Raw genomic sequence first — 14,700 nt, forward strand, 5'->3', positions numbered from 1 at the left:
AATTATGTATGAATGAAGTATGAATTATACATCATTTCCTGAAAAATACTCTAAAATTCTATAACTAAATTTTTTATTACTTTTACTCTTTAAAAACGAATAATCAAATAAAATATTTCAGCGCGTCTAGTAACTACCGACCTCTTTCCGTATTCCGTATTCAATTTTAATTTAATTAATTTTGGTATAAAAGTTAAAAGTAAGTTTCTTCATAACAATTTAGCAACTTTGAAGTATTCCTTCAAACTTTGAAATTGTAGGCCGAGATTTTTGAATGAAGCAAGCAAAATAATAATTGTAAAGAACTGCACTTTAACTTGATAAGTTTAATAGAAGGACCTAATATATAAAAATTTAATGTATGTATACGAAATATTTAATATTATATCTAATATTAGGAAAAAACGCTTTCCTAAATTATGATAATAAGAAAAATTTATAAAGAATTTATATATATATATTAATATATATATATATATATATTTAATTATTTAAACGACAAATTTTTTACAAAATTTTAATAGAATTATTTGTTGTTTTTTACCTTGTAGTTAAAGTGCTGTTAACTGTTGCTAATTTTATTGATTAATTTTATTAAGTAGTATTATTAATTATTAATTTATTCATATCATAAATAAGTTTAAAAATTTATCTTGATTGATATTGAGAAAAAAATTGATAGAAGTTAAGAATAAATCAGGTATTACAATTTGGAACACATACATATATTCTAATTAGCTTTGTATTTAAAAATTATTTAAAATATTAAATTAATCATGGAATGGAATGGAAGATAACAGGAGTCTGCACCTTTAATGGTTTAGTGCATTATAATCTTCCAAACCAAACCAAACAAAAGGTACAAAAGGGCTTTTCGAAAGGTCCAAACCTTTCTCTCTTTTTGAATTTTCTAATATTACATGGGAGTAAGAGCTGACGGCATAGTACTCGGTGTCTGGCTTAAACCAAAGTTTAATAGCTGCTCTTTAGTATATTATTTTTATATTTTGTATATATAAATTATAAGTTAAATTATAAGCAAATTTTAAGAGATGTTACTACAAGTTTAAGTGAATTAAAGTAATTACTGCTATTTAGAACTCATTATATATAACTTAGTCTGTCGTAATAGAAAAATAATTCAAATTTATACAAATAAGCCTCATCACAGAAGGGAAATTAATAATTTATTAATAAAGAATGCATTTACGTTTTAAAATATATATAGAACATTAATTAAAAAATTTTCAATAAATCAAACTTTATTTTGTCTTCTTTAAAGTAAGCTACATCAAGTAAAATGCAATCACGTCAGCGCTTAACATAATCCTCCAATCATTTTTCGAAACCTGATTTAGATACTGCCTTCAACTTCTTCCGCGAATGCTCTTCTATCACTGTAATCGGCTAAAAATGGTTTTTCCGAAGTCTCCAAAACAGATTAAACTTCCATAGAGTCATCTTAGATGAATATGACGGTTGATCACATTCGTTAATTTTTGTTAAAGAAATCTGGAAAACACATTTTTTCAGTTCAAGGTAGAAGTGATTTCACTTCCTTTAACAGAATTTAATCACCATAGCTCGAATGACGTAATGGGTCATTGGCATTTGCGATTGTATTTGTCAAAGTTTCAATCGCTATTCAGCCGAATTCATCTAGTGTTCTTGGCAAGGACGGGTAAAACTAGTTTCAAAAAATCGATTGTAGTACGAGCTGCATAAGATCGTGCGCCATTTTTTTGAAACTAGACGGTTTGCATACCATTTTCAGAATCAATCGAATTAAAAAAATAAATTATCATTGCATAGAATGACGTAAACCTAATATTTGCAGTAACCTTTCAACACTAGCGTAATATTATCATCGGATCGCTTTGTTCGCTTTTTCTTTGGACATCTGGCAGTATATTTTGTGGAAATCCATGATTGTGTTCTTTGATGTTGCTTTTTTTACCCTTTTTTTTCCCCATACATATTGGATTTTCACTAAGAAGTTATTTTAAATGTACAGCTAAACAATTTCAGCGCGTTTGATTGATATATAATGTTCCATGGAGCAGTAAAACTGACATTTTAAATACGAACTATCATTTGTCATTCTCATCTCCATGTCAAATTAACAGTTGGGTCCACCTAATATGATAAATACCTGTAAACAACGTATGGCATCCATTTACAAGCTAACACAATTTATCTTAACAGAATGCAAAAGTATCTCAATAAAATTATATGAAGACTTCATTAAAACGTATGGCATATGGATGATAACCACAACTAACCAACTATTACTTAAATTCACATTTTTTATGGAATTGAAGCCAAGGTGGCTTCAACACTTAGGCTGTATTGTATGCTTCCATACAAAGTATGGAAAAACTTACAAAATGTGCTAAAATTAAAACAAAAACTATGCACAATATATCTATGCCGGTCGCAGTCCATTCTTACCTCTTATAATAATACGTAGTAAGAATACCCTACTATTATAGCACCTCTCTGCTCTATGCATTATATAGCTTTAATTCCTAAAAGGAATAAATAGAAACAACACAACCAATTCATAACAGAGTTTTTAAACTTGTGATATACGTAATATAAGTTCCATTTTAATTTTTAGGAAAATTCTATTTACACAACATCAGAGACAATATTTTTTACGTGCGTTTCTCAAGCATTAAATACCGGGCACTATATAAAATGAATGTTTGTGATCATGTTAAATTCATATTTAAAATTTCAATAAAAGTAAAAATTAAAGTTAAATTTAAATTGTTTCATTTTAATATCTGACTGCTTTAAGCAAATTTAATTAAATTAAAAATGCACATCTTATATTTATAAGAAGACATGAGATTTAAGGAAATAATTTCTCTAATAACTTGAAGTTATAATAGCTATATATATGTATAAAAAATTTTCTTTACTTTATTTTCCCTATTCATATTATCACATATCACATTACAAAAAAAAATATGTTCTACCTTCTGCGAATTACATTTAAAATATGTATATTTTATATTTAAGTTAACATATTTTAGATATAGCAAAAATTTTAAGTCATCACGTTCTGTAACTACCATTTCCATCCAAAAATCATACCCACATCTTTGAAAATGTCAAAAATTTGTATCCCTTTTTCAAAAAGCTGACATATTATCATTTCCTTAACTTATTTATTGTTAACCATTTAAGTGAACTTTTTACACTTTATTAGCTTTTACAGCGTTTGTACAAGTTAAGTAGCTGAAATGTATCGAATTTATTATGCATCCCTCATAAAAAATGACAATAAATTGCGAAATTGTCCATAAAGCTGGAAACCTTTTAATATTGCAATAAAAATGGACGAATAACAGTTAATTTCTATTCAGGCCTGTCAACACGTTCAATAAGAGCCATTGCCGCAGCCTTGACAATGAATAAAAGCTAAAATCGATGGACTATTGCCGTAGCCAATGTTCACAAATTCTTGTCCTTTATATAAAAACCGTAACCGAAAAAAAACAACAAAAAAAACCACAACAAATTATACTAAAATAAATCTATTCAAGAAAATATAGCAAAAAATTTTTATATAAATAACAAGTCTTAAATTAACAGCAGTAAAGTATGTGAGTACGAGTATGTACTCATGTATGGCCAAGCCAAAGCAAGCCAAGCAACAGCAACCGTAATAAAAGTGCATCAAGGATATTACGTATATTCCTTGCGATTATATCGTGGCCACTTCGAAGGCGAACCACCACAAAGAATGACGAACTGAGAACTTCAAGCGTCAGTTCTATACGACAGCGAACCCCTGTCGTAGAAGAAGTACTTCCACCGTAAATGTTGCACTGAGACGATGTGCAGAAATGGCTGTCCTTGCTAGAGCCATGTTTTTGATATGCTCGATAAGCGCGATTAAAGTACTTTGTAATACGCGCGGTTACGTCCCCATTCACAAATATAAAAGAAAATATAGAATATTTTTAAATAGAACTTAATGCAAGTAAAAATTAGTAATTTTATGTGAAAGTGAATGACGCAAGTCCATAATTTAAAATCATAAATTACCCAAAATTTCATCACAATTTTTAAACAATTTAATTCTGAATTATTGCGGTCTCTATTTAAAATGAATACTGAAAATATTTTGACAGTAACGAGTACGAAGAATACCAACGAATAATTTAATTAAGTTCATTATAAAACTATTTGAGTATTCTTGAATTTCTCATCAAATTTAATTTACTTCATTTGAAAATGTGAAGCCACACACCAAAATTGCATTACAAATAAATAATAAATATTTCGAAAGCTGCACATCCTTTTCATTAAAATTCAAATGAATACCCGTTAAATATAAAATATGATATTTGATATTCACTCAAAGCACACATTTTAAATTAAGACAGATTTGAAAGTACAAATAATGAGAATAATTAAATTATTTTATTTAAAGTTTTTGGAAAAACAAAATTCGGGTACCTTAATATATGTAATATATTCAGTCAAGAAGTCATAATAAATTAAGTTCAAATTAAAATCAATGAAAAAAGTCACAAGGAACTCCTTTTCCAAACAGCACCAGCTGTACTATTTTATATAAAATTAAAAAGATTGATGTGTTAAAAACCGTATTATGTGAATATATTTAGATAACATCGAATTTGCCGAAAAAAAAGGTACGAGCTTTAATACCAAAATACAATAATTAATTAATCAGTTGATATGTATCCTCATAAATTATTATTAATAGCGCCATCCACAGGAAACCTTCTGTCTATGTTATTAAAAATTTATTATTAATTATGAAATAAATATGGAATATAAACATAGCAAATATTCTATTTATTAAAATAGAAAAGAGCATATAATAAAGTGAATCTAAGATTGGCATAAATTTCGACAGCTTATACTTGTAAGAATAAGTATAGCGTAATCCATTCTTATTATAATCTAATACATGGATTGGATTAAAATATAGAGTTATCCATTCTTATGATAATCCAATACATGGTTTGGATTGATGACATGATTCAGTGACGTATCCAATATTTTGCTAAGGTAGGTATATAATAAAAAAATATGCTTTGTCAATGATTTTTTGCAGTTCACTAAATTAATTATGTAGCAAAAATAATGAGTAGCAGTTTTATTAATGTGCATAACAGTATCTATATAAATATGTTTAACATAAAAGTAATATTCTTATCAGAAAAAGAAAACTAACTCCTCCATCATTTTAGTTTATTATAGTTAGCTTTAAAAACAGACAAATTACTTTAAGGTTTTTAATGTTTCATTATAGAGAATTCTAGTTAATATTGGATTGCAATAAAAAAAAGTATTATCAGTTAAATATAATTTTGATAATATTTATATTATTGTGAAATAAAACACCATTCAAATATCCTACACCACTGGATCCTTTCGGTGTCTTATCGGCTCATAACTGGCAATAGCTTGATATTCATTAAGATGCTTTAAAACGTTAAGAGTTTAAAAATTGCTCGCTTAGATACAATCCTTTGCATAACCCGACAAAACTAAATTCCAGACATAACAAATCGCATCATTTTATTGGTAAAATCCCATCAGCAAAATGTTCAGAAAATTTCTTACTCTGCAAAGTTAAACTGGACGTGTTATAATATTTGTCACTATTTTCTATAGAAATCACATATCATCTACATTCATTGATCATTTGTGACATAATTACGTCAATCTTCAAAAAAATACGGGTGTATCAAAGTTGCAGATCAAATGTCTCACAAACAGTGTCTTTTTATGTATAGTCCCTTAACAGTTAGTTCCAGATATGACAAAATTGTTGAAATATCCAGCAAACGAGAAATATACCTCCACACTAAGAAAAAATCAATGCGAAGCATAGGCATCATTTTAACAATAAGTTTTCACAATATAATAATCAATGGCTATTAAGTGATTCATAATGTAAAATGGCAAATCCTAAAAAGATATAAATCGGTACTACTGAAGGTATACTCTTATATAATCAGACTACCTTTGAGGTAATATTCTGTTTTTAATATTTCTTTTCAGAGTAGAAAACCATTTTTAACTTTAAAGAAATAACTACAATCGGTTGTTAAAATCCAAATTTTCCAAAAGTTACAAGTCTAGAGTTATGGGTGTTATTCTGTGTAAAATATATCCAGAATTATTAAATGAAACAAAAAATTCATCAATCAAACATATTTTGTTTTGTTGCGTATAAAATATGCCTTATTGACAAGTATGGTATGCTTATCCAATTTTCCAAACATTTTTCATAGCCCGATTAATGTACGGTTTTAATATCCTTTTGAGAATTTTTCTTTTTGGTCGCATCTGACTCAAACTGCGAAATGTTGCTTTAAGCTTTTTAAATAGTTACGTGGGGCCATGTCAGATAAATACAGTGCTTTTTCGATACATTCATTGATTTTTTTTTGCAAAAAACTGCAATGCAATGGTTGCTTTATTAATATGAATGAGTTAAACTACTATAAATTTGGGTGCTTTCGGCATATATTTTCGGGCAAACTCCTTATAATACTAAATATCATTCCTTATTCAATATTTGTCTCACTAGAAAAAATTCTGCTATCTGTCTCACTAGAAAAAATCTCTATAAAAAAAGTTACTCCAGATTTACGAATCGAAAACGGCGTTAGAGTGTTTACATTAGCGATTTTTGTAAGATATAATTATATATAATAAGATAATGGTAGATAATAATACTTTTATTACATATATTAATTTTACTTTGAAGAAGTTTGTTTAAATTTTTTCTCCCTCTGAAACCACAATTTCGTAGACTACTACTTGTTTGCAAGCCTACTTTTGAATCATGCCTAGTTGTCAGTATATCACGAAAATTGGGGCACTTGTAATTTGAAATATCATATTCTCGGCAATATGTCTGCAAACACCATTTTGAGTAAAATTGTGTTCTTTCGGCATCTGTCGCATAGTGATGCATTTTATGTCTTAAATATTAGTTATGAATTTTTGAACCAATCTTCTAAGCTTAAGTAAATGATCTTTCTCAGAAAAAGAAAATAAAGTCTTGCTGAAATTTAAAACAAAAGGGTGACCGTGATTTATTTGGTCATATTGATTTATTTGATTTCGAAATAAGTCAGGTCAGCCACTTTATCAATAGAAGTTTTTCTATTGTACCCACAAATATTGTCTTCAATAACAGACGCTAATTGCTAATTGCACTTAGTCACATACTGAAAAATGACAAAAAAAAATACTACACTTTACTATACAAATACTACTCTAAGTTCAATACTACTTTTTACTGACGCAACAGGTCTCAGAGATCTACTCTAAACGCAAAAGGGGAATGTGGCAAGACGGTCGCAGTGCCACATTCCCTAACAATAATAATAATACTATTCTAAATTCAACTAGAAACAATGTTGTCTGCTTAACCCTCCAATCAGTTGGCCTTTTGATAAAATACTTCACGGTAAGAGGTGATGTTTAGAGGTTTAAAGTCCCTTACTGACTTAAAGGTTTTGATGATTTGACTTCTCGTTAAAACACAAAAAAAACATCTCTTTCCATTGATAGTCATTCTATACACGCAACGTTAGGGCTATATAAAATCCTCTTAACTTGGTTTGATGGTTTGATTGGTTTTTTTTCTTAATTTTGTTTACTTTAAACTGAAGTCTGAGCATTTACAAACACTTTAAAAAGTATTTTAGCAAATTTATTTCAGTTATATTTTTGTCAAATTTTGTTGCCATCGATTTAATTGAAACGTTTGGATGAGTTTCACTTTTTGTGTTTCCACACAAATTTCCTAAAACCCATCAATCTCGCTTTAATGATGCTAACGAAATTGGGAAAATTTTATTTATTTTACTTTTCGCGCTCAACATTACAGATTACAGTGATAAACATGAATTTCCTTTGAATGTTGCCACCAGTTTGTGGCAATGTGAACACTTTGATTTATCACCAATGCTTATGTCGGCGAAATGCCAAAGCACTTAAAATGATAAAATTTTCGAAACAAATAAGAAAAATAAATCAAAAATTCATGTTATTCAATAAAGAAATAGAGTAGCAGCAAAAAATTAAGTTCAGCATGTATCTGTAACATGTTGCTTCCATGGAACGTAACGCTTCATGACATTGGAACCGAATTGGTGCCGCAGGATATATGAGATATGATCTACAATTGGGAAAGCCGTTTACGTATTTGTTTTGCGTGTTTGTGTAATTTGAATGTAAGTTGGGTGCTTGCATCAATCAATTTACAATTTTCAAACATAAATATTTGCAGATACTTGAAAAAATGTACTGTTCAGATACAACAAGTACACATACGCCCGCTGGTATGCAGCAGTACCAACGTGTTTGTGGTAGATCTAACTACTGGTCTGATGTGTTTAATGAGCGGATACCGCAATTCCTCTGCTTTTACCATTTCCAGCTCATAACACACAATTTGTGTAATGAGTTTTGTGGTTAATTTGCTTGTGGCCAAAGAAATGCTGCAATGGAACTGCATTAGCAACAAAACGTTGAAGTCTTACACAAGCTCAAATGAAGATAAATGATCCTTGCAACAGAAGTATAGTATGTACTAAGATGAAGTAAATTTTTAAAAATTAATTAATAACTGACATTTTTCACATTCGATATGTTGAAAGTAAATAAAAGTGCTTCTAAAGGTCAATACGTATACACAGTAATAATTTCACATTAGGAAAGTACACATTAAAAGGTTGTCAAGGCATGCATCTTTCTTAGTTTAAGATACTTTACAGTTTTTCTAATTGCAAAAGTTTGCTTAACACATACTAAGCACATTGAATGTGAAATGTCCTTCGATTTTCAAAATGTAATTAATGCTTTTTTAAAATTTATGTAAGCATAAATGCATACAAAGCAATAAGCAATGCGGATATAACATAGTAAAATTATTATAAAGAAGCAAAATTTTAAACAATGGCCAAGATGTTGTACGGATATATTTCACTTAAAACAATACCATAAATAAGTGCTGAAATAAATAACAAAAACACTTGTGAAATATGAGACTTGATTCAACTTCTCGAAATGCAACAAAAATATTGCAACAAAGTTTACAAAACCAACGAAGCGAACTAAGAAAAATTATGACAAAAACTATAATTTTCCGGCGGAAGTTGGGTTTTGCATAACATGGAGCCCAGCGGATTTACGCAGATTATACGCAAAGTTTGCCAGCTGTGAGCTTTCGCCCTATAGAGCAACTATTTACACTCAAGTTAATTTTTTTATCGTAATGTTGTGATGCAAACTTACATATGAAAAGTCAACTTAATAAATTGACAAAATACGATTTTTTCCAAGACTAACTTTTTAGCCTTTTACTTCACAAAAATTGTATATTTGTGTATTCTTGAAATTAAAAAAAGAAATTTGCTAAATGAAAATTATATAATTATAAAATGTGGAGTTATGCACAATATTTTTATGTTATAAACATTTATTAAGTTGTATATAAAGTTAAATCACTTTAACTTTATAGTTCAGTATTTGGTGTTATTAACAACCATGATCTAATAACTTATCTCAATTTAATTAAAAAATTTTTAGCATTAGATATTTTAAACATCTCATAAAAACATTATAGGCTAATTTTAAGTATACATCATATTGTCTAATCACTGCCTTACACATGATACCATAATATTAATCTATAATGGAGAACTTTCGAATAGTAGTGAACTACAACAACAAAAATTAATTTTATATTATTTTAATTAATTAAATTTTTTGCTGACCATACAACTGTTTCGAGTATTGTTTTTTATATTAATATTTTTAGCCATAAATCAAACTAAGAAATTTTTCTCAAAATAGTCAATTATACTTAAATAACACATCACTCAATATCGTGTTATATGGACTCCACTCCATCGAAAAGAACCATTTCTTATTGGTTTACTGAATTTAAACGTGGTCGTACAGACACCGATGTTGGTGAACGTTCTGGTCGTCCAATTGACGTGGTTACTCCAGAAAACATCAAAAAAGTCCAGAAATCGGTTATATCTGATCGTAAATTGAAATTGCATGAGATAGCGCAGACCGTAAAGATATCAGAAGGCAATGTGTTTACAATTATGCATAAACATTTGGCCATGAGAAAGTGGGTGTCGCGTTTACTTACAGTCGATCAAAAACAACAATGTGTTAATGATTCAGAGCAGTGTCGATATGTGACAATGGATGATCATCATCTGAGTGGATTGCAGCCGGTGAACCACGTCCGAAGCGTCCAAAGGCACAACAGTCAGCTGGGAAGGTTATGGCTTCAGTATTTCGGGATGCATATGATATAATCTTCATTGACTATCTCGAAAAGGGAAAAAATATCAATAGTAACTACTACACGGCATTAGTGGATTGTTTAAAAGCAGAAATTATGAAAAAAACGACCGCATATGGCGAAGAAAAAAATTTTGTTTCATCAAGACAATGCACCATGTCATAAGTCAATAAAAACGATAGCAAAATTGCACGCATTACACTTCGAATCTGGCTATTCGCTGATATCAAAAAATGCTCGCCTGTAAGAAATTCATCTCAAATGAAGAAGTAATTGCTGAAACTGAAGCCTATTTTGAGGTAAAAGACAAGTCTTTCTACAAGCACGGTATCGAGAAGTTATAGAAGCGTTGGAATGATTGTATTGCCCTTGAAGGAGATTATATTGATGAGTAAAATCGATTCTTGGCAGAAAAAATTTGTTTTTCTTAGTTAGTCACAAGACTTATTGAGAGATGTGTTACGTTGTCAAAACGTCGTGCTCCAAAAATAGGATTTGTAGCCTAATTAATAATTTCGTTGATAAGATCACTGCACGGATTTTTATAGTGAAAACGTTATCATTCAAATTCCTATTAAAATAAATGCATTTAATATTCGATTTTAGAAAAAAGAAACTTTTTTTACCCTTTGACAGTTTATCAGCCCCCTTAATTGAATTCAAACATTATATAATATATTATTTTTGCCTCTAGTCCAATAATATTTCATAGAAATATCATAAAAACCATGCTTGATTCTGCGTGCATTTCATAAAAAATATATAAAGAAATACATACGTATACAAACAAGAAAAAAAAAACCAATATATATATGTATTCGTATTCCCATACACACATAAAGAAATAGATAAGCAAACGCATATATGAACTTTTGAAAATAAGTATGCTATCTTTAATCTACACATATATGTTCCGGATTATCAAAATGTGTGGTATGTCCAGAGATTTTGATTTTTACCAATCTATGTAAGTATGTATATTAAAATTGAGTTGGTTTTTATTTCCACCAAATGAATTCATAATCCACTGAATTGCTCTGCATGATATTCATACTACATAATCTCAATATAAAGAACCCAAACATAGGGTTTTACATTCTCACATTACACATTACAAAAAAATTATTGAAATCAAATATTCTTCTAAACCTCTGAATCAATTTGTATAATATTTATACTAGGTTGATTGATAACTATTAAGTAGTGATAATTGATGAAACATGCGTCCATTACTTCACGCCTGAGAGAAAACAACAAGCCAGAATAAGAGTACAGTCCGAGGGTAATGCTCCCGCACGACCATGATCTCAACAATCGTTTGAAAAAGTAACCAAAACCATGGCAAAATTAAATGCCATTGCTTCCTTCCAGTGACTACTATCTGTTTCCAAATTGCAAAGATGGCTTTAGGGAAAAAGATTTGCATCAAATTATGTGGAATGGAATGGAAAACTGAGTTATATTGTAGAGGACCTGATGGATCGTATTATTTAAGAGGTATCAAAATGTTAAAAAATCGTTAAACTCGGTGTCCCCGGCCAAAAGGGAACAAATATATATTGAAGCATAAAATATAATTACTTATGATTAAAATAAAATACTTAGGCCAGGTATTTACAATCCAGCTAGTACCAGGTAATTTTCACACAAAGGGGCGAAATATATAGTAATTTCTTCGTAAACAAAAGTTTTTTAAATATTTTGAAATCTACTATATTTTTTGTGAGAGTTACTATTTTTTTAAATGTTCGTATATTGAATACACTCTAAAACACTTGTCAGATCAAACATAGGTAAAATTCTTTTTTTTTTGGGAACTCCCACGTTTAGTGATGCCACATGAAAAATGGATCCGCTGTTTACAAGTTATAAACTATTTAATTAAATTTTTAATTTTATTAGATAATTCAGAGTACCATCGCACAATTTGTCACTTTAAGTTGAAGCTTTAATTATAATTTTGCATACCATTAATTCATCTGTCCATTGAACAAAATTTGCTGTCAAAAAACTGATGTCAAATGTTAATAAAATAATATTTGATATCAGTTAAATGTAACCCATACAATATTTTTTTTCCTGAACTAAGGCATCACCTCTTGAACTTAAAGTGTTTAGAAACGAAACATCCTGTCTATGTATGAATATAATTTTAAAAAAAAATTTCTATTTCTGTTAAAAATACAGAAATCTGTATCTGTTTAATACTACAATCAAAAATGCTTAGCAAGATTAGCACTGAGTTCAGATGTGATATTATTATATTTCATATTATGGCTTAACGATTCCTGCAACCAAAAATTGAAGAATGAATATGTCCTTTTCGTCCACATACTTCGTTTCCATATTTAGTTTAAATGTATATGTAGAGTTCAGAATAAATATGTCCGGAAAGGACTGCTTAAAGTTCAAAGTGGATTATTGCAGCACAGAAATATTGTGCAATCCCTTATTGTTATGATATGCATTATGCATCATTGCAATGACGAAGAATGCATGAAATGAATATGAATGATGATGATGATTTTACAAAATCATCAATGCACATTAAATATGCAAATTTAATTTCATTTTAATAAGAGTTAAGCTCGGAAGGACAAAAAGATAACATATTTAAATGAAATTGTAATGAAATTGGAAACTCGTTACTGAAATTACTTAACATTTGTTTTATTTAAAATAATTAAATTTAATTTATTAAATATATGTGTTTTTCTTTACTTGTGCAATTGCAGATTTTTTGTTTTGGCAACTGTTCAATTGAAATCCTTGCAGCAATAAGAGACTGGGAATGAAAAACCAAAATAAAAGGAACTTAATTTTAAAATATGCAGGTAAATAAAATCATTATTTATTATTACAAAAAAAAATACAGAATAAGTTTTTGTTTTTACAAACGAAAGGCAATTATAAAATTTTATTAATGCTTCAATAAGTAAAAATTAAATATTAAAAATCTACCAAAAGCTTTCCAAACAACAATTAAAGCTAAGAGTTTTGCTTTAATACAAAATTTTGTTGCTAAATTGTGTATAGCGTGCCACCCAAGAGTTTTCCGAGAAAAACCTTTTTGTTTGATTTCTTCTAAATGAAAATCAAATCAACAACAAAATAAACAAATTTATTATTTATACCAGACAAATACGGAATGAAAACAATTACAACAATTTAGGCAGAGTTTGTTGCCAACAATTGTTGCTCCTGCTGTCAATTTTTGGCAAACTCTGTGGAGCCATTAAAACCAAATTGTTGTTTCTTGCTGAAATATATGTTTTTCTTTTAGTTAAGTATTTATACAATTCGAACGCAAGTAAGCCAAAGTAAACAAATAAGTTACGAAAAACTCAGATACAAAAAGCACGAAGCGCAATAAAACAATCCAGAACATCTGCTCCGACTGGTGCCAAATGGTGTTGTTGACTGTCAAGTGGCTGACATCGATGCGATATACGAGGATGCAACTTCTGTGGTATTGATTACAACGTACATATATTGCTGGATTATAGGTGTAACCGCTTCATGCTACAGCTGAGGACGGATAATAAATATTATTTCAAATTGAAGGCTTCTCGATTGCTTGTATTATTATGAAGTGTTGATATGCTATTATTTAAATTCAGTTCGAAAATAATTTATTATTTTTATTCATGATACTCGCAATTAATGTAACAAAAAATGGTTAATTTACTTAAATTATTAAGTTTTTCATTAATTTAAGTTAATTAGACGGATTCGAATAGCAAAGAAAAGACAAGAACAAAGATTTAGTTAATTTATTAAAATTTTGCTGATCATACAACGCTGTTTCGAGTATTGCCACGTAATCATCATCAGTGGTCTTAGGAAATATACCGATTTTCTTTTTAATTAGTTTATAGTCCGTATATAATTTGTTTAGACAGTAAGTGCCAGGTTTAGAATTTCTGCCTGTCAAATTTGTAAAATTGCACCCAAAAAAAGCACTTTACATATAGTAAGTAAAAATATCCATAACAGATGTCTCTACAAAAGAAAAACTTTACAACAAAAATAGGCAACTTCAAAGATTAACTTTCAATTCATTGAATTTGTGTTTCCAAATAAAGATGTGATTTATAAGCTCGTTCTAATTTAAGCACGACAATTGCTTTGGTTAATACCACTAATTAAAATAAAACAAGTGACAAAAAACCTGGAACTAGAGCACTGAAAGTTTGTGCAGCCTTGGCTACTTGTAAAAAAAACCCGATTAGTCATCGTTTCTAATTTGATAGACACGAGTTCTAAGCCTGGCAATTGCAGTCCAAACAAATTATATACGGACTATAAACTAATTAAAAAAAAATTCGAATATTTCCTAAGAACACTGATGATGAGTATTTGGCGAT

Source organism: Teleopsis dalmanni, chromosome 1, assembly GCF_002237135.1.
Source record: "Teleopsis dalmanni isolate 2A chromosome 1, ASM223713v2, whole genome shotgun sequence".
Taxonomy (NCBI): domain Eukaryota; kingdom Metazoa; phylum Arthropoda; class Insecta; order Diptera; family Diopsidae; genus Teleopsis; species Teleopsis dalmanni.